This window comes from Neofelis nebulosa, chromosome 1 (assembly GCF_028018385.1).
Source record: "Neofelis nebulosa isolate mNeoNeb1 chromosome 1, mNeoNeb1.pri, whole genome shotgun sequence".
Lineage (NCBI taxonomy): Eukaryota > Metazoa > Chordata > Mammalia > Carnivora > Felidae > Neofelis > Neofelis nebulosa.
The window spans coordinates 199,235,449-199,258,775 of record NC_080782.1 but is presented as its reverse complement, the minus strand read 5'-3'; the positions used below and the strand labels follow the sequence as shown (position 1 = coordinate 199,258,775).

General features: G+C 33.8%; 1 protein-coding gene across 2 annotated transcripts in view; it reads right to left on the bottom strand.

Annotated features, from left to right (window-relative positions):
- KLHL1 (kelch like family member 1) overlaps positions 1 to 23,327 on the bottom strand; it is a 369,777-nt gene that overhangs the window by 91,304 nt on the left and 255,146 nt on the right. The gene's annotated exons all lie outside the window — the stretch shown is intronic.

The window sequence follows — 23,327 nt, the reverse complement described above, 5'->3', positions numbered from 1 at the left end:
GAAAGCAGAAATAAGTTAAATTGCTGATGAGATATGTTTTTATAGATTTGGTTACACATTTCACATTAAAAATGTCTGCCTTGAACAAGTTCACAAATGTTTATATGATAAAACATAGCTAACAAAACACTACTCTTGCTTTTCAGTGTTTGATCTTAGTGTTCAGATTCACATTCACCAGTGCTTTATCTTCAATGATTAAATATCCCTACAAAGGGAGTCAACATTCTTGTGTACTTTTCACATACTCACTAAAGATCTATTTTACTTGTAACATAATAAAAGCTTGCAAACTAGGGAAAGTATTCCTCAGGGTATTCACTTGCTATTTAGAAAGTAACCAGCAAGGAGCTAAACAAATATGAACAACTTGGTAGGGGAAATTTTGCTAATTGAAATAAAATGAGTAAAATTGAGTAAATGCTCAAATGTTATCCAAAGGTAGCAAAGCAATAATAATATAGATACTAGGTTAGATGCATTTAATGTTTTTTAAGTTAATAAAAATATGAGCTAATTTCCATATAACTAAATATGAGGCATTATAAGATTAGAACTATTATTTTTAGAATAAACATAAATTGTAATGTTCAGAAAAGTCACTTATACTTATTGGTAACATAAGATATGCTTAAGTATATTTATTATATTTTATATTTGATGATTTATTCATCCACGTACAAAACAAAATTCCAAGGTGAACTAAACCACTGAATAATTTCAAGGTCATCTGAATTCTCAAAGCTTGATGGCATTGGCATTCACGAATGCTTCACTAAAGTTATATGGAAATACCTCTCTCTTATGACTAACTCTTGACAAATATTGGTGGAATAGTGTAACCTAATCCCGATGAACCCAATTTCATGAGACTCATATTTTGCAGATACAGGTAGACAAAGAATTATTTGTACAACTGTACTTTCCATACTGTCCAAAACCTTGGTCAAAACCTTTGCAGAGAAATTAAGGTCTAGTCATCCTTCTAAGAGAAAATAATTGGGAATGCATTAAATTAATGGCTTCTGAGCAACCAAAGGTGTTGTTATTCAAAGGGAAAAGTGAAGATTGATTTCAGTTTCAAAGTCTCATCCAAACAAGCTAGATGTATCCTAAATCTCAACACATGGCAGGATTTTTTGCTTTTACAGTGTTTTTCCTTGAACTGAGTCTTCAAAGGTGACCTCTGTATTTTATCCTAAAATTGCTACATCAGAAATTGAGTACATCCTGTCTTCATTTTTCAAATTAGAAGCTGTATTAATTTCCCATGGCTGCTATGAAAAATCACGTCAAACTTAGTGGCGTAAAAAAACCCACACATTTATCACCTTACAGCTCTGGAGGTCAGAAGTTCAAAATAGGTCTTATTGTGCTAAAATCAAGGTGTTGACAGAGCTTCATTTCTTTCAGGGGCTTTGAAGAAGTAAATTTCTTGCCTTTCCCATCTTTCACAGGCCATCCATATTCCTTATGACCCCTTCTTCCATTTTCAAAGCCAGAAGCACTGCATTTCTCTGACATTGATTTTTGTGATTCCTTTAGGCCCACCCCTTTATAATCTGAATTAATGCAGAACATTCCTATTTAATGTAGAATAGACTGCTTATGGTCAGCTAATTAGCAAACTTAATTCTCTTCACCACCTTAAAACTTTTCCACAGTTTTCTATGTAAGCTACCATATTCATGAATTCTGGGGATTCAGATACAGATATCTTTGGGGAACCATATTCTACCTGCCCCAGAAGACAACACCTATTTCCACTCTGCTGTTTGACTTTGCATAGTTATAGAAAGTTTAGTAGAACAAAACAAAGAAATATTTCTTGATTTGTAGAACTTACTTATAGTAGCCAATCTGATTATTTTCTCATTCAGTCAGCATATAATATAAATATTTTATTTAGTTTTTAAGGATCACAAAGTTAAACATATGCTTCCTCTTTTTCTAAGGAAAGCTATTAATAATAATGTTCTTTAAGAAATTCTCTCATCAAGAGTGCCTGGGTGGCTCAGTCGGTTGAGCGTCTGACTCTTGGTTTTGGCTCTGGTCATGATCACGGGGTTTGTGGGAATTAGTCCCATGCTGGGCTCTTCACTGACAACACTGAACCTACTTGGGATTCTCTCTCTCTGCCCCTTCCCCGCTTGTGCTCTCTCTTTCAAAATAAATAAATAAACATTACAAAAAAAAAAAAAGAAAAAGAAATTCTCTCACCAGTATACCCTACATTAGCTATCTGGATAAACATCACAATTCTATTATTACTATTTATTTTAATTTACAAATTTGTTTATGGGTTTGGTTGGTTTTCTTTGTTCATCAGAGTATATGTATTTCCTTAGTGGTCGCCTGAGTCAAAGGAAAGGCAAAGCCATTCTCACTGAGAAATGTTACCCTGTTAAATGTGACGTAAAGGTACCATTTGTCATTATGTAAATTAAAAATAGAATATAAGTAACTATTGTGGTCATAAGTCATAAATTTGAAATGTTAAAAAGGAAAACTTATTTTAACATATAGTTACTTTGGAGGTCATGAAACTGTTACTAACTGTCTCAAATGCCTGCATGACTTTAGAATGTGTTACTGCAGGCACAATAGAGTCCTGACAACTTTCATAAACTGGAAAGCACCTACTCTGAGACTCCAAACCTTAAACGTAAGCAACTAATTAATGTTTAGGTTCATTAAAACAGGTATAATGAGAACATCTGGCTATGGAGGACCAATATTAGGACTGGTTAGATCCCTATTGTTTTGTATTTTAAACTCTAGATTACTATGGTAAAGCAGTTTGAAGTTTGCATTATTTCTTGTAGGGAATTTTACTATTATTCTGTGAGCTATAACTTTGTATAATAACAATATTATTTTATAAAATGTGTAGTGTAACTCAATAGAATCTAAGGAAATTTGTAAAACTTCCTAACTTAATGGAGTTATATAATTCAAAGATACATCTCATTCTTGGTATATTGAATAATGTGAAATAAAATGTCAGGCATTTTTGAGACCATATGACATTAGTCCCAATATACTAATCAAATTAGTATACAGTATTTATTGAGTACTTCTTATGCTCTAAGAGATCTACATGTATTAGTACATTTGATTTTTATTAAAATATTATGACACATGTATTATTATTAGGCCAAATTTATAGAAAAAGAAGCTGAATCAGAGAAAGCTTTAGTAACTTGCTCAGTGTCTCTCAGATAATAACTAGTTGAACAGCAATATTAAGCTGGCTCTAGAGCCCACTCTGATAAACACATATTTACTACCTTATCCTGGTTATAGAACAAGTTAATTGCACTTAATGCATGTGGCAGGCAGAATTTTATAAATGCTCCTTCTTGAGATTTAATGACCTATTTCCTCGATTGTGATAAGAAATCACTTCATTGGATTGTTATGCTGTGTGTCACAGTTCACCTTAATATGGGGAGATAACTTGGCTGGCCCTGATCTCATAAACCCTTGAACATGGAGAGATTTCTCTGGCTAGTTGTGGATGGGGAAGTCAGAAAGATATGAAGCATGAGCAGGACTCGACTTGCTCAGGTCAGGTATGAAAATGGAAGGGGCCACATGAGAAGGGATACGGGTGGCCTCTAGGAGCTGGGAGTGTTCCTTACTTGACAGCCAGCAAGGAAGCAATCTTTCAGGGAGATGACCTCCAGCTCTGGATGAGACCACAACCCTAGCCAACACTTTGATTTCAGCTTTTGACATCCAGAGCAGAGAATGTAGCCATGCCACCCTAAACTTCTGACTTACAAAACTGTGAGCTAAAAGATGACAGTTGTTTTAAACCACTGTTTGTGGTAATTTGGTACACAGCAATAATGTGTACTTTGTTTTAATTTGCATTTTAAAAATTTATCAGGTATTTTTTTTCAAGTTGAACAACATAACTAGAAGGTAATCTATACAATGCAAATACAAAAGTATTTTCTTCATGACAAAAAAAAAAACAAAAACAAAAAAACAGCAGGCTCTTGTCTCAAAATATCAAACCTAGAATAAGTGTTCAAGATATTATCAAAGTGTGGTTCTGGGTCTCTTTAGAGTTGCTTATTATACAGTCACATATGATTAAGTTGTAACAATAGCAATTAATATATACGCATTCCATTTTGGCATTACCGATAGCAGGACTTATTCCAATATCTATAACTCAATCATTTAGCGACCTTACTTCTCTTGAACATAGCACAGAATAAAATGATCATAGTTTTCCGAACTGACAAAATATCACAAAAAGCTATAAAGAAGTTAAAGCTCTTTTATACAACTCAAAAGAAAGGGCCTCTGGTCTTCTCACAAAGCCTTTCTACTATAATTTTAGTGCACTTTAATAAGCTCAATTACCCTACTCACAAGACTTTACAAACCAACAAGTGAGAGTGATCTGGATCCTTTGACAACAGCAATAGCTGACAGTGAGGAAGTAACCAGAATAAAAATGGTGTTTTCACTGAAATAGAACAATCATGCACATCAAATCATTAGGAAAAGGTTAAATTATGTTAGAATGTATTCTCTTGAAGGAAGCAGTAAATAGAGAGAAACATACTGGAAAAGTTTAAAAGCAAAGATTTTTTTATGATACTTAAAATATAAAACTTCAGGCTTTAAATAAAATAGCATTATAAAGAATGACTTATTTCTTGAATTTTTCATAGGATAAGCTTCTCATTGACTTTCAGGTGTCTATATACTTATTGAAAATATAGTTTGGGATAATATTCTTACACTAATATAAAAGATATCACTGCAGGGAAAATATTTTTCAAAGACAGGCAAGTCACTACATTTTAGGTAATTTGTTATGTTTTATAAGGATGGCATTATAAACATTTCACACATAATAATTTCATATGTGCTGGATAAACATCCAACAAAATTCCACATTTCTCCCTTCTATAAATATAACCATTTGTAAGGGGTAATAGACTGATACATAGCTATGCATAGAGATATAAATGTAAATATATCATTAAGCTTAATGCTGAATTTTGAGGTAGATATATAAATTTCAAAAACATGGAGGGTATTTAGGAGGGCACTTGTTGTGATGAGCACTGGGTGTTGTATGTGAGTGATGAATCACTGAATTCTATTACCAAAACCAGTATTGCACTGGATGTTAACTAACTAAAATTTTACTTAAAAAAATCTAACATTATACTTAGTTTAAATTAATTTCACTAAATTCAGGAATGCCAAAAGATGCCAAGTTCTTAACTCATAGCTTGGAGAAACAAAAGTATGGAGCATAATTTTAGTTATTTGTGTTTTATGTAATAATGCACCTTAATAGTTAAATGTTATTACCATTAAAATCTTAGAAAAATTTAAAAGATTCCTGGAAGTTGTTTAATCATATAAGCAAAATGCAAACATCAGTGTAATTTCTTTAGAAAAATTAAATTTACCTTTTAGCACCACTAAAAGTGAGTTATCTAAAAATCAGCAAGATAGGGGCTAGTTCTAGACAAAGAAAAATTAAAACTTTATGGAAATATGTCAATTAAAATGAATGGAAAGAATCACACTAATTTTGAACAAGATGGCTTGTTTTCAGAAATGTGAATTATTATCTTATATAATCACAATTAATATGATGATATTTTTACAAAATATTTATGAAATTATACTTGTATTTCTCTGGAAATTCAAATATAAATATCAAAAATACATTTTTAAAGCTGGATAATTTCTAAAACAAAGGAGTAGTAAGGGAAAAATGGTTACCAGGTTTTAAAAAGCATTATATAAGTATAGAAATTTTTAAAAATGCTTTATGACAAAGGAAATAACTCTATTCATAACTCTGAAATGAAAGCCAGACATAACCTTAATACACTTGATATTTATAATTTAATAAAAGTATCTGTCTAAACCAATGGAAAACATGATGGGGGTAGGGGGGGCGGTAGGGAAAATGGATAATGGGCATTGAGGAGGGCACTTGTTGGGATGAGCACTGGGTGTTGTATGTAAGTGATAAATCACAGGAATCTACTCCTGAAGATAAGAGTGCACTATATACACTATATGTTAGCTAATTGACAATAAATTCTATTAAAAGTAAATAAATAAATACATAAACAAACTAACTAAAAATTAGTTTTAAGATAACTAGTTATTCTCTGGAGGAAAATAAATAAGTAAACTTGGAGTCCTGTCTTACTCTTCATACTGGAATGCACTTGAGATGAACCAATGACTAAAGCACAGCTGTGTGGGTTCAAGAGAACCCACGACATGGTTCTCTTCTCAAGGCTTCACAGACATTAACATAGACAAGGAGGGGCACCTGGGTGGCTCAGTTAAGCGACCTACTTCGGGTCAGATCATGATCTCATGCTCCGTGGATCTTGTGCTGTGTGACTGAGCCCCACATCAGGCTCTGTGGTGATGGCTCAGAGCCTGGAGCCTACTTCAGATTCTATGTCAACCTCTCTCTCTGTCCCTCCCCTGCTCACGCTCTGTCTCTCACTTTCTCTCTCTTAAAAAATAAACATTAAAAAAAAAAAAAAAAACAGAGACAGGAGATTTTAAGTAAATTGCCCTGGGTTACACATTATTAAAACCTTAAATATCTTGGAAGATAAAAAAGGAGGTGATTGATTTTTACTTCTAGGTAGACTTAAGAGTGAAGTTCCATGAGGGAAGGCCATAAGACCCAGAAGTTATAAAATAAATATGAATATATATGATCACCAATCATCTAAATATAAAATACAGTTACATCAAAAATACATAAAGAAACAAAAGACTGAGAACATTAAAAACAAAAACTTTTTATAAATGTAGTGAAGGGTGAATTTCCTTGATGTATAAAAAGCCTTTAGAGATCAAGAAGTAAATTAGAAACATAAAAATAGTAACATGTTAATAATACTAGCAGGTAATTAATGGGAAAGCAATATGAACAACATGTAAGCATCAGAAATTTTACTTAAGGTTTTCTAAGATAACCTTATTATATTCACAGCAGATTTGGAAAGTGAGTAATTTTGATATTGACATCAAAATCAGCTGGTTGACCTTAAATTGATGCAACATTTTCAAGGACTACTGTGTGTACGTGTGTGTGTGTGTGTATAGTAAAATACATAATAAATTTAGGAAATAGGGGGAGTTGAATTTTTGATTTGTAACTTCCTATTAAATATTTTATCATAAATATGTCTTAGTCTTATAAATGAAATACTAATTTCTTTTTAATACCAGCTTTTGATGCTACTAATGATGTCATAGGAAAGAGACTTAAAAAGATAAGCCAAAATTGTAATTATTTCTATTATTATTACTTAGCCACCTTTTTTACAGCAAAGAACTCAATTATTAAAATAACTTTATTGCAAAAGAACACGTATATTAAAGCATTATTGCAAATACAGTTTTTTCATATTCTTAAAAATATTCATTAAACATAAATTCATGTGCTAACATTTTCAAATTAAATACTTATTTTCACAATTAACATTTGCCAAAAATCAGCCAAAATCTTGCTATTTTGATTGTTATTAAAATGCCCTATGTCCTAATTAATAATTTTTGTAAAATATTTATTAGAATTTTTCTAGCCTTTGCTGAAAATGTGGGTACCAGTGAATGATAGGAAAAACTAATATTGTGACAATTGGGTTCTAGTTCTATTATTGACTATATAACAAAATACCAGTCATTGAAATGCTTTTTCATAAGTATAGCAAAAGAACACGAGGTCTTATTGATCTCCACCTAAACTATAAACTCTTGGAAAATACATTTTTGCCTTTTTCATAAATGAGTACCTACTTTACAAAGATATATTAATGAAGGATCTCTGTGATCTACTGGTGTTTGCTCATTTAAAGTAAAGTATTACATTAATACCACATTAGGTGAAAGTGTAGTGACTTCTACTTATCTTTAAATCTCTTACTTAACATTCTCTAACTCTATCACAGAAGTAACTTAAGGTAGCCCTGAGGAGTCCTTCTTTGCCAGAGAAGAGCCACACATTGGAGGGTTAAGATCTAGTTTGTATGAAACATATGCACAACACACATAGACTTATTCCCTGTGGATCTGCAAAAGGAGACTTAATTTAGAAAACAGATGTATCTATTATCGCTTACTGTTCATTCACAGGGAGATTGATCAAAAAGAATACTGAGTGCTCAAGAATTATAATTATGGTGGGAAGTTCATCATAACGCACTAATTTATTATTCAATCCACATTCATAGAAAGACCCTACAGAAGACATATAGTAACGTGGCCCAATTCCTCTGACTACTAGAAGGCAAAATAAAGTTATTATTAGACTAAATTTTGTAGAATTTGACTTATAATTTTAACCCTGATTTATCCTCACAAGAGATACCAAAAACAGTTACAACCAAAATAGTCACTAAGCTTTGTTTCTTTCTAGTAAGGATGAGGCTAAGAAAGGAGACTTCATTGACAGGTGATTCACTTTTCACCAGAAACAGCCTTCTTTGACTCCTCAGTAAAGAACATGGCTTCCACATATTCCTAATTAGAGAACTGGTGGTTACCAGAGCGGGGAGCTGAGTGAGGCATGGGTTAAATAGGTGATGGGGATGGTGAGCACAGGGTGATATACAGAAGTGTTGAATCACTATATTATACACCTGAAACTAATATAGCACTATGTTAGCTAACTGGAACTAAAATAAAAACTTAAAAAAAAATGACTTCCAGGGGCTGAAAGTCCCTTGTCTGGAGACTCCCTGAGAATGATGTAAACAACCAGAATTGGGGCACCTGGGTGGCTCAGTCAGTTAAGTGTCCGACTCTTGATTTCAGCTCAGGTCATTATCTCACAATTCGTGAGTTCCAGCTCTGCATCAGGCTCTGGGCTGACAGTGTGGTGCTGCTTGGGATTCTCTCTCTCTCCCTCTGTCTCTGACACTAGCCCTTGTCTCAAAATAAGTGAATAAATAAATAAACTTAAAAAAACAACAACCATATTTGAACAACACGTGAGCATCTTTCTTGATTCTAAAGAGTGTTAAAGAATTGGATACTTTGCCTTGGCCTTGTTCTTCATCTGAGACCCTTGGGGAAGTATGGTTCTCTCCTAAAAATATGTTAGCAGACCAGTAAATAGATGCCCATGACAGAAGACAATCCTTTGTGTCTGAAAAACAAACTGGGCTTACACTAACATGTTTCATGGTTTTGAGTTGTTTCTATAATTTTGTGCAAACTGATGACCTTGAACTGGTAATCTCCAATGGTATATGTCAAGTTTAAAGAAAACGTACTGAAGGGGAACCAAAGTGACTGAATGAAGTTACTGAGGCAGACATCAAGTAGGGTAGTACTCAAAGGGCAAAGATGAAAGAATGAGCTTTCTTTTGTTATATTGCTTTTCTTCAGAAAAACTCCGACAGTATTTTAAAATTATCTCACCAACCTAATTGCAAATGCTCAGGTTTCTCTGACACAGAATCGTAAGTGAATCATTTTCTTAAAGCTACATGACGATTACTATTGAGTTAAATGCTTTAAAAATTATCCAGTTGTAAAATTGCTGTATTAAAAGTCATTCTTTAAAAGTTCTTGATAGTGAAGCTTGTACAGCTCAAGCTAAGGAAGTAAAAAAGTCAGGTCAAGATGGTTAATTCCACCTATCTATTTCCCGTTCCATTTTTACCTTTCAACAATACTGATAATGATGCATCGAATTAGAGACAAATTCAGGGTAAATAATCCTTTCAAGTCTTTTGAATAAAGAAAGAAAAATAACAGGAGCTTATTCTTAAAGTTAGATAATTTAAATTTTTTAAATATATGAAAGTCCAAGGCACACATTAAATATTTAAATGTCATAATAATATATGCTCTATAATCAAATGATTCAATAAAAAATACCTCAAGGAAATTAAGATTTTTATTTTATAATTAATAATTAATGCTTTTGCTTCCTTGTTTTTAATCAGCATTTTTCTTATTATTACCTTTATTAAGAAGATTTGCTTTTAGTTCATGTGAAAGAAGTAGGTAGGACTCTCTGCTCAGAAACCTGGCTGTTAATTGACCTGTGGCTGCAGCAGGGCACCAACAAGGAAGCAATACAAATATGCTGAAATCAAAGACTATACACTCAGTCCATCACAATCTAAGAGAAGAGTCACTGCCAGTGTGGTCTTCCTACCAGTGTATCTGGGGTATCTCTTTAGGCTCCATTTATTGTTCACAGCTGTCATGTGTGAAATGATAAACAGAAGATATGAAACTTCAATTTCATTTTTTCTCTCTTACCTCCAAAGAATATCAAACTGAAAAAGCTTTTAACCATTTGCTTACTCTTTCTTTGGAACTAAAAACAGTTGACCCTTGAACACCACTGGTTTGAACTGTGTGGGTCCACTTACAGGAGGAATTTGTTTGGGTACTGCACAGTATTGTAAATGTATTTTCTCTTTTGTATGATTTTCTTAATAACATTTTCTTTTCTCTAGCTTACTTTATTCTAAAAATACAGAATATATTACACATACAAAATAACGTGTAAATAGACTGTTTATGTTATTTGTTAGGTTTCCAGTCAACAGTGGGCTAATAGTAGTTCAGTTTTGGAGGAGTCAAAAGTTATACACAAATTTTCAGCTGTGTAGGGATCAGTGCCCCAACTCACCCACTGTTCAAGGGTCAACTGTAGTCTCATACATGGCTTCTCCTAAGCCAGAGGGCCCTCTGCTTACCTGCGATGGAACTGTATTTAGGAAAGCTCACTGTGGTCACTTTGTGTCAAGAAGAGGGCAGTGCCTCTCATAATCTTAATTCTCCTTCAGCCAAAGAAAAGAGGGCTGCTTCATAGACTTAGGCCTACAAGAAGGACCTTGCAGTTTCCATCAACCTCACACCCTAACATTCTAATCCTATTTCTTTGTATCAAGCAGCATAATTTAACATGTCTCCTCAAATTAGACAGTGTTTGCTTTGAATAGTTCTGATATGCATGAATTTCAGTTACCATGGGTTAGTTAAATAACACCACCACCCCCGCAACAAATTTCAACTACTGCAAAATATTAACTGTGAAAAATTGCATAAAATGCAAACTTTGCTATTAGTTCTGTGGTCCACAAATCACTACTTAAAAACCAGATGTACATTACAATCAGTGGCCAATCACATCACTTCTTTCAAAGTCTGCAAGTGATTGCTCATTGCACTTCTGTTACTGAGTTCATGCACAGGCTATTGTGTCACCTTTTTGTCTCTCTGTGATAAAGTCACTGTCATTTTACCAAAATGAAATAAAAATAAATAGATGAATGAATAAATAAAGGATAATTGAAGAGAGAATTGCCTAACAAAGGGGTAAGTGGAGCATAAAAGAGAACAGTGATAATGCTAGAAGGGAAATTATAGTAGAATCACAGACTTTCTTACCCTGTTGGTTGAGGATTTCCTCTGGAGCTTTTACCCCCAGCCTGTACTTGCACTATTGGGCTTCCTGTGCATGCAGTCTGACTTTGCTCTCATACCAAAAAGAATGCTCTTAGGCAGATAAGCAGGGAGGTTGGGAGGTTGCTTGTGGTGGAACCTCATGAACAAGTACAGAAACTGTCCATTCCATCCGCCAATACGTTCAAGTTGGGTCAAGGGAAGGTGGCGTTTGACATACAAATTTCCTAGAAATACTGTACAGAGGTTTATTTTCTTCTATAGCTGGGGTTGGAAAACTTTCTATAAAGGGCCAGATAGTAAAAAATGTAGCTGTGGGTCTCCTTTTGGGTCTATTTGTTATAACTATATGATTATTATAGAGTAAAAACAACCACAAACAATAGCTAAACAAATGAGAGAGGTACAATAAAACTCAATGGCTATTGAAATATGAATTTCACAAAATGCAAATAGTCACTAAATATTTTTCTTTACATTTTTTCCAGTTAGCTTTTTTTAAGTTTATTTATTTAATTTGGGGGAGAGAGAGAGCACAAGCTGAGGAGAAACAGAGAGAGAGAGAGAGAGAGAGAATATCCCAAGCAGGCTCCACACTATCAGTACAGAGTCTGATGAGGGACTTGAACTCATGAACTGTAAAAGCATGACCTGAGCCGAAATCAAGAGTCAGATGCTTAGCAAACTGAGCTACCCAGGTGCCCCATCAATTCTTATGATATAAAAACCAAAGCCATACAAAACCGATAGTGGGCTAGATTGGGCCTGTGGGCCATAGTTTGCCAACCCTTGCTCTTAGATGCCAATATAATACAAGCAAAATGCCACCTAACCAATGTTTGTTGGTTATAATAAATCAAACAAGTCTTCATTTTTGAAAGAACAAATTGAATTTCCATATAGTAATTTGTGTACCAGTTTTATTAGAGTAGCCTTCCCTACTCAATCTTCATAAAACAGCAACACTGGCCCCTCATCCTGTACACCCCCTCCCACTTTCTTTATATTTCTCTATAACTAACCATCAAATGAATTATTTCATACTAACATGTATTTTTGTTTATTGTCTCCTGAATATAAGTTAAGCTATGACAGGCCAGTGACTTTTGCTGTTTAGTTGGCCAGCACAAAGAACAGTGACTAGAAGTTTGTATGAATATTTGTACCAGAATTAGAAAATTCAAAACGAATGAGTTGGTAATCTGGGAACCCAAGAAATGCTGAGGAACCAGCTATAGCAGTGAGACAGTTATAGTCCAATTTCATAGGGGCGCCTTGGTTGCTCAGTTAAGCGTCTGACTTTGGCTTAGGTCATGATCTCACAGTTCATGGATTCGAGCCCCGTATCCAGCTCTGTGCTGACAGCTAGAGCCTGGAACCTGCTTCAGATTCTGTGTCTGCCTCTCTGCCCCTGCCCTGCTCATGCTCTGTTTCTCAATCTCTCTCTCAAAAATGAATAAACATTAAAAAAGTTTAAAAAATCCAATTTCATAATTAATACTTTCCAATAATTGGGGCAGAAATTTAAGGAAAAAAACACAACAAAATCTATTTTTTCCTAATTTTGGAGAAAAAGTGATAGCAGAATTCTCAGAAAGTTGAATTTTCTAATCAAAATGTGAACACCTATATAAAAATTATTTTAATCTAATAGAATTATAGTTAAGACTGTCAAATATATGAAGTTGTTATTTATTCATGACCATGCTTCATAGGTAGACATTGGCAATGGTCACCTGTAAACAAGAAACTTAAAAGGAAATTAGAATTTTGTACAACAAAAAATGTCTCTAACTAAAACCTTATGACAATAGATGGAGTCAAGCTTAAGAGTAGTATACTAAATGAAAGTAATTTATTTGTATAACTGCTATAAAATAAACTTAACTTAATTATCCTTAAAGTATAATATCTGCTTTTAAAATTTGTTTAATTTTTTTAACGTTTATTTCTTTTTGAGAGACAGAGAGAGCATGAGCATGGAAGGAGCAGAGAGAGAGGGAGACACAGAATCAGAAGCAGGCTCCAGGTTCTGAGCTGTCAGCACCGAGCCTGAAGTGGGAATCAAACGCACCAGCCGTGAGATCATGATCTGAGCCAAAGTTGGACGCTTAATAGACTGAGCCACCCAGGTGCCCCTCTGCTTTCAAATTCTTATCTGGATAAATATTAAATTGATACTGACAATTCAAATTTATTATTATTTTTTATTACATTTATTTATTTTTTGAGAGACCTAGAGAGACAGAGCACAAGTTGGGGAGGGGCAGAGAGAGAAGGAGACACAGAATCCGAAGCAGGATCCAGGCTCCGAGCTGTCAGCACAGAGCCCGATGCGGGGCTCGAACTCATAAACCATGAGATCATGACCCAAGCCGAAGTCGGACACTGAACCGACTGAGCCACCCAGGCGCCCCTGACATTCAAATTTTCATGCAAAAGCATAGCTAACTGTTTTTATAAGTGAATTTCATGTTGTTCATAAACTTCCTTTCAAATGAAACTTTGTCTAGAGGTCAGAAGCTTACTAGTGTGATTTTTCTTCTTAGGTGTCTTTGTTCTTTGAACCATCAAAGTCTCAACCCCAATGACTAGAGGCTTAAGTGTGGACAAAAATTTACTAGTGATGAGGGCACGGGGGTGGTTCAGGTGGTTAACCATCTGACTTCGACTCAAGTCATGTTCCTCTATCCCCTTCTCTCTTTCTGCCCCTAACCCCACTCATGCACACACTGTTTCTCTCTCTCTCAAAAAGAAATAAATATAGAAAAAAAATTACCAGCAATGAATAATGTATAACTCTTCAAAATATTACTCCCACTACCATTTACTGAATCAGTGTTCAGTTAAGGTTTTTATATGTGTTCCTGTCGGTATTTGTCACAGTGTCTCAGAGATATGAAATACTATATTATCCCTACTGTATATGAGAAACACTAACATTTGGAATACTTACTCATCTTACCAAAGCTCACACAACTCTAATTGTCTCATTTTTACTAAAATGAGTAAATGGCATGCACCAAAAGGTGTTTCAGGTTGTTGGTGAGGAGTTAAGCCTTCAAATCTATAGTTAAGTCCTGAAATAATTGAATTAAAAAAAAATCCCTTATATTTCTAGTAAATGCCCATTAATAGGGACTTACATAAATATGTATACATGTATGTGTATATTATGTACCTATATGTATATATAACTATATTTTTCAAAAGTTAAATCTAGTACAGGAATTTATATTTGGTTTGGTGTTTTGACACAGAATGGAGTGCTCAGCTTTTTGTGTATAATTTGCTTTTATTTAAAATACAAAGTGCATAAATGTACAAGTATACTCCTACATGACACAGATACTGGGACTTTCTGAGGCATCAACATTTTCACTTTTCCTGTCTCCTGCTTATTACTCCAGAGAAATTGCAATTGGAATCACCCTCATCATTGAAATTATTATCTCCCTCTCTCAGCAGGCATGGTTGGATTCCTTGAGTAATATATATAGTTTACATGACTCCAATGTGGTAGAGTAAATTAAATGTGCTTATCCCCTTTGGTATTTATTCATGAAATTTGCTCTCACACTTAAATTGCCTCTTGGTGGATATATCATTATTTGTATGGATCATTATCTATAAGTGTACATTTGTATTTCTGAACCACATTAATGCTGCATGGTCTTAAAGAATTCCCTAGAAGTCAGACACCAAGACGACTTGAGTGTGAAACACAACTAACATACAATCCTTCAAAAGCTTTGATGTTAAATAAAAATATATCCTGTAATTCTGGTGTATCAAATAATATTTCATATTCATAAAAGATGCCAAAACGTCCAGGTTGCTATTCAACATACGAAATGTTATTATTAGGAGAATAAAACCATGAAAAAGAAAAAAAAAAGTTTAGTAATGATTAGGCATAGTGAAAACAGCACTTTTTGTGATTTATTTAGTCACATATTTGTATAGTTCTTAAGAAGTAAAGACATATTTGCAGTGGTATTTTCCACACATTTTTTTTTTTTTTGCAGATCATGTATCTTATAACATCAGCTGATATACCTCTTAAACATAAATGTGCAGTGGCCACAAAGAATAGGCAACAACAGATGTTGGTGAGGATGCGGAGAAAGAGGATCTCTTTTGCATTGTTGGTGGGAATGCAAGCTGGTGCGGCCACTCTGGAAAATAGTATGGAGGTTCCTCAAAAAACTAAAAATAGAACTACCCTACAACCCAGCAATTACACTACTAGGCATTTATCCAAGGGATACAGGTATGCTGTTTCGAAGGGACACATGCACCCCCATGTTTATAGCAGCACTATCAACAATAGCCAAAGTATGGAAAGAGCCCAAATGTCCATCAATGGATGAATGGATAAAGAAGATGTGGTATATATATACAGTGGAGTATTACTCGGCAATCAAAAAGAATGAAATCTTGCCATTTGCAACTACATAGATGGAACTGGAGGGTATTATGCTAAGTGAAATTAGTCAGAGAAAGACAAAAATCATAGACTTCACTCATATGAGGACTTTAAGAGACAAGACAGATGAACATAAGGGAAGGGAAACAAAAATAATATAAAAACAGGGAGGGGGACAAAAGAAAAGAGACTCATAAATATGGAGAACAAACTGAGGGTTACTGGAGGGATTGTGGGAGGGGGGATGGGCTAAACGGGTAAGGGGCACTAAGGAATCTACTCCCAAAATCATTGTTGCACTATATGCTAACTAATTTGGATGTGAATTTAACAAAATAAAAAATCAAACAAGTTAAAAAAATATTATACTGATTGACAGAAACCTTAAAGAATGTGAAATGTGTAATTACGTCCATATGAAGTTCAAGAATAGGCCAAACTAATTTAAGTTGAAAAAAATTAAGGAGTAATTCTCTTTGGAGCTGTGGAAGCTGGGGCTGATTAAAAAGGGATATGAGGTAACTTTCTGGGGTAATGGCAATGTTCTCTATCTTGTTAGAGGTTTGAATTATATAGGTATATATATTTGGAAAAAAAACTAATTTAAGGTTACACTTAAGATTTATGCATTTTACTCTATGTTAATTTCACCTAAAAGCTCTAAAAATATTCAAATCTAGTTAATAAGCATGCCAATGTTTTTAGGGTGAAGTGTGTCTATGTCTAGAACTTTGAATGCATTACAAAATTTGATGGATGAGCAAAGTGTTAACTATAAAATCCAAGCTGAATATATGGATATTCACCGTATGATTCTTTTAACTTCTATATGCTCAAAATTTTTATAAAATTTTGGGAAAATGAAATACTTAAAAAACTGATGTTTTCAATGTAACTGGATTGGTGTAATAAAAGTGGTAAGTATGAAATGCTAAGATATTATAAAAGATGGACAAGATGCAGCTAAGGGGTGGGAGGATTTTAAGTAGGGTCAGACTAGTAAAGGCAGGGGTGATGAAAGATAAAAGACACTGAAACAAAAGACAATGTACATGTATGGATAGTATTGTGACTTGTGTAAAGCTTCAAACCTGAGGAAATGAGTTGTGAAATTTGATAAAGATTAGAGATTTTATATCAAGACATTTTTGATGGAGAGAAAATAGGGAAAATCTGCCGGTTAAATTTGAAATGATAGCCAGTGAAGGATACATACACTAATAAAGAATGGGCTCTATCTAGGTGACTAATGAAGGATTATTATTATTATTCATTATTTTGCATTTAGTGATTATGTTAAAAGTCATGACAAATTGGTTTGCCAGTAGTGAGCTGGATATGTAGAACTGAAAGAGACTAGAGGTAGGGAGATCATTATGTAGCTTATTTATGTGCTGTGAGAAAAAATAAGTTTATCTGAGAAACACATGCATTACCCCAGGTTTGTAGGCATAAGGTGATAAAGCTTCAATCAATGTAGTGGAAATGCTGATGTAAATCAGGCAGGCTCTGATAACTGATTAGTTATGGAAGGCAGAGCAATTCTGATGAGAGACATTTGAAGCCAAGTTAGATGGAAATATTGCTGATAGGGTATATTCTAGACAGGATATTAATGGCTTTTTATAGCAGGAAGTATAATGACTTTGTTTGAATTACACTGCTTTTATTTAATAATTATACCATGTATTTTATATGTATCTAAAAGTTCCTTTTTTCACATGGATAATTTGTTCTTTGAGGAAATAATATCAACATAAAAGTTAAACAAAAAAGAATATTTTGAACACTTTTAATAAACTTTTATTTTTAAAACAATATACTGAATGTGATCTTTATAAATTTGTATTCATGTATGTGAATATTCTGGAGATTAAGCAAATACATGTTTTTGTTATCTAAAAATACTAATTTAATAGTTCTTCATATCTATCCTTAGAATAAAATTTAAAATACAGTCTGAATTCTTATAAAATGCCTATTATATTCCATTTTGAAGATGCGTTATTGAAAGGTAAAGCTTATGAGAAATTGATCAAATAGAGAATTTTAAATTAAGGGGAAATACTTAAAATATTTATAATTCTGTGTGAATAAAAATTAATTTACAAAACATGAAAGAGAAATAAATATAATAGAGAATATTTAATTTTCTCAATTACCTACTTTCTTATATTCCTAATGTGTTCCCTAGAGAACTAGTCCTAAATGTCAGTAAAATCCTAAAGAAAAATCATATTAAATATTAAAAGTACATCAGGCTTTTATGGTGGCATTTAAAAAAGTCACTTTCAACACATCTCATCGTTAATAGGTTAAATGTGGGCAAAAGGGTAGGAGAAATAACACTGATTTTGGAATTACACAGATCTCTTCATTTAAAATCTATCTTAACATACTTAGTAAAAGGTACAAATTAAGAATGTTTCTCAGGGGTGCTGGAGTGGCTCAGTTTGTTAAGCATCCAACTCTTGATTTCAGCTCAGGTCATGATATTCAGTCATGAGATCCAGCCTCTGGTAGGGCTCTGTGTGGAACCTGCTTATAATTCTCTCCTTCCCTTTCCCTTGGCCCCTCTCCTGCTTGGGCATGCTCTCTCTCGCTCTCGAAAAAAAAAAAAATACCAACCTTTCTCAAAATCAAATAATTAAGAATATGCTCTCAACATGTTTGTTGTACAAAGTAAATGAAATTTTGTATATGGTGATGCTTAGAAGTAAGTATTGAAGGGGGCACCTGGGTCGCACAGTCGGTTAAGCGTCCAACTTCAGCTCAGGTTATGATCTCACATTTTGTGAGTTTGAGCCCCATATTGAGCTCTGTGCTGACAGCTCAGAGCCTGGAGTCTGCTTTGGATTCTGTATCTCCCTCTCTCTCTGCCTCTCCCCCGCTCGTACTCTGACACCCTCTCTCTCTTAAAAATAAATAAACATTAAAATATTAAAAAAAAAAAAAAAAAGAAGAAGTACTGAGGGTCACCTGGGTGGCCCAGTAGGACTCTTGATTTCAGCTCAGGTCATTATCTCATGGTTACTGAGATCAAGCCCCATGTGGGGCACTGTTCTGAATGGCAGAGCCTGCTTGGGATCCCCTCTCTCTCTCTTTCTCTCTCTGCCCCTCCCCCACTCTCTCTCTCTCACTTTCTCTCTCAAAATAAATATTTTTTAAAAAATAAATAGGTATTCAAAGTATGACATTGATGAAATAATTTTAACATTCTTCAATGTTCAGTTACTGAGGACCTGATATAGATTCGTGATATTTTTTTCTGCTTGAAGGATTATATTAGGAAAATTATTTAGGTAATAGCAATCTCCTATTTACAGTTTGTTTTTTAGATCTTCAATTATAAAAAAGGAGAATTTCATATGAACACAATTTATACTCATAAATGTTCTACTTCAAAGTTATTGCTATATATATATATATATGTACAAGATTTGTTCATTTTGGACATCTACTAAGATCAGTTAAATAAGTTGTAAACTAAATATGACAAATATTTACCAAAAGCCTACTAGAAGTAACAATATTGATCTATTACATTAGAATAAATATACTTATTAATTTATACTTGTAGTTCTGAATATCTGCTAATGATCATAGAGATCCAAGATGTATCAATTTCTTTTTTTTAATGTTTTATTTATTTTTGAGACAGAGAGAGACAGAGCATGAGCAGGGGAGGGGCAGAGAGAGAGGGAGACACAGAATCTGAAGCAGGCTCCAGGCTCTGAGCCATCAGCACAGAGCCCGAGGCGGGGCTTGAACCCACAAACCGTGAGATCATGACCTGAGCCGAAGTTGGACGCTCAACCGACTGAGCCACCCAGGTGCCCCAAGATGTATCAATTTCTAATTAAGCTTGAGTTTGAATTACATTTGCTATCAGGAGAATGTGTGGGGATTTGATCAAATTGCTAGTGAATCATCATCTATGTTGTATCTAGCTGTTCTAATTTAGTACATGATATAATTTAATACTTTGAGTTAGAATTATAATCTCTATTTTAAAGATTTAGACTTTTAAGTTATATTTGAATAGTACTCCCAAATTTGTGAATACTCAGAATTATTTAACCATGGTTGTATCAATTATCTACTTTATAAATATGTGATAGATAGGAAAAAGTCAGGCTGCTAACAGTTGAATTCTAAACAAAATACCTACGTTGCAAAAAGTATAGGACATAAAGAGGTAAAATAATCTATGAAGAAAAATTCTAAATGGAAAAGAAAAAGGAGGCTTCTGTTTATTGGAGAATAGAAGACAGTTGATATGCCCTCTAGTTATAACACCAAGACACCTGAGAAAATTACTATCATAACACTATTTTTTTGCATTGCTGGACTTCAACGAAAGTGAGAAGGGCACAACCAAATATCTGAAAGAATAGTGAGATAAAACCTGAGAGAGAGCTAACCAAATACAAAAGCCAGCACTTCCTCAGGAAAGATGTCTACACCTGTGATAGGATCTGGAGCACCTGCCCTTGGCCTACCATAAGGTGGAAGAATGAACCAGAGGCTTTGCGTGAAGTCTGGAGCTTTGAAGAGGACTGACAGGACTTATGTCAGTGGTGCCCCCAGTTCTTGGTTAAAGCTAAACTTGTTGGAGGCAAACATCCCAATTGAGTCCTCTCAAAGCCCGACGAATGAACTATGACTTCAAAATAATATTATCCAACAGTAAAAGAATCAAATTAACAAAAATGAGACTTGTCAGAAACAACAGACAACGCTTAGACTCTCAATCTTTTAAATGTTGAGATTATTCATTACGGAATAGAAAATAAATATGTAAAAACATTTAAATAAATAACGGATGAAATTTAAAAGTAAGTAAGATGAGAACATGAATGATTATTTTATAAATCTCACAAAAGAGAGAATTTTCAGAAATGGGCACTGTTGAAATTACAAATCCACAGGGGCCTCTGCGTAACCAGGATGGATAAGCTTGTATAAGACTATCTTCATGACAGTAACCATAAAGTGACAGTTTTAAAATACTCCAGAAATTAGCTGTTTAATGACATTAGTGACTAAAAAAGGCAGCTAACACTTAAGAGGTCAAAGACCCATAGAAGAGATGAGCATTGAAGTGAGCTGAACAATTCTTGGTCCTTTTCCCCATAAGAAATGCTGATTCACAAGCAGCCAGAGACCAAGAGCTCTGGGAACATTCATTGCACAGGCTCCTTGGCAATGTCATGGTGCAGGGAAGATACTTAAGTGCGTGCACTTCTACACAACCAAGGCAGTTAGGACCTTAGCCTCAAAAGAGAGAATGGTGGGGCATTGTTGCTTGTCTTCTCTGTGCATTTGCTCTTAAGACATATCTGATGAGAGGCAAAAATCTAGGCAGAAGATAGAAGCTAAAATGCTAAAAATTAGCTAGGGCTCATTCTTCTGAAAATAAAAGGGTATTCAGGGCCCACAATGGATGAACAGCTCTCATATAGATATTGAAAACAAACTAGGGGTAGAGCAGTCCTCAAAATACTGCATTTTAGTCTCAAATCATCCAATCCTGATTTGGAAGATGGGTTTTCCTCTTACTCAAGTGTCTGCCAAAATGAAAGTAAATTCTCTCTGAGACAATGTAATGTTATTCACAATCTCTATATAGAGGCATCATTTTTCCAGAAATCGCCAAGTATCGCTATGCTATTATTTACAGCAAACTTGTAAAAAATTAGCTTTATTCTAAATAAATAAATATAGAAAAAATATTAAAATAAAGAAATAAGGAAAATGAGAGGATTACCCCAATGAACTGTTTCTATTGAACTTTATACTATATGATATAGGCAATTAGATCAAGACAATGAAATAGAATTTGGAAAAATAAAAAAGAAGGAACTAATATGTCATTCTATATCATTATATACATGATTTTATACTTCAGAATTCAATATATTCAAAACTCGATTATTACTAAGAAAAAATATAAAGTTATGTCAAAACATGGGAGCTCATTATGTAATTTTTTCTACTATTGTTATGCTAGAAAATTTTTATATTAAGGTCTTTTTGTAAGGCAGAAAATTGGTTTAGAAGACAATCTGGCCCTATGGTATAATTTGGTGATGCTATAAATTCTTATAAACTTTCCAGAAAGAAATTGGCTCATATGTCACAACCACTTTACCTTCCCACCCAGTAATTTTTCATTTGGTAAACTTTATAAAGAACACTCAAAGGTTAGGAATAACTCTTGATGCATGCAGATGCTAACGATCACATCATTTAAAGAAAACAGAATTAGGGGAGCCTGGGTGGCGCAGTCGGTTAAGCGTCCGACTTCAGCCAGGTCACGATCTCGCGGTCCGTGAGTTCGAGCCCCGCGTCGGGCTCTGGGCTGGTGGCTCAGAGCCTGGAGCCTGTTTCCGATTCTGTGTCTCCCTCTCTCTCTGCCCCTCCCCCGTTCATGCTCTGTCTCTCTCTGTCCCAAAAATAAATTTAAAAAAAAAAAAAAAAAGTTGAAAAAAAAAAAAATAAAGAAAACAGAATTGGATCCTACCAAGTGTTTAATAATAGGACTAAGCTCAAAGAAGTTGTGGTGTTTTCATATGAGTAAAAATTAGTAAGCTTCTTGATATGATGTATTTTAAAATTTTAATGAAATATAAATTAACAGATGTAATAGAAATAATGAATAAAAGCAACACAAATAATTTCAAGTAGGCTAATAAACCAACATATATTTAAAACCTTATCTAGATAAGCACAGAGACCGAGATGAAGACAAATGTAAATAGGTATATCTCTATATAAATGTAGATATATAGTTATGGCTATACACACACACACACACGTAGAAATTGGAGAAAAGAAATATACCGTGCTGTTAACAGGGATTGTGCTTAAGTTATAAGCTAATACTTGATTTTTCTTATCTATACTGTTGTAGTTTTATCAGATTTTCAATATGTGGTTTACTAGATTGAAAAAAGTTATCTCCAAAAAAAAAAAACTATTTTCTGATAGGTACAAAACCAAACTATTCCTATTTCTAAGGAATTGTCTAGTAATCAGTTAATATCAGAATATATACCCAATAAAGATATTTTCATGCCAATATTTTCCCTTAAACACTATCACCAAATTTTATTTCATAGTTTACATGACTCATACATAAGTCAATGCAAGCACTTGAAAGTAAACAATTGGTGTTTTATCTTTAAATCAACCTTTTTAAAAATTTATGATGATTACTGTGTGATTTTTAATAAATTTCTTAGCAAAACACCCAATTGATCAATACAACTCACTGCACTGATTTAAATCTGTATTTGATTTCAGTTGACATCATTTAAAGAAAATCAGTCTCCTTATAAAAACAGCTTATGATTATTGCCTTTTTAAAAATTATATTTAATTTTATGTCCACTCATTTCTCAATTCATAGTAGAACAAATATGAATACATATAATAATCTTTT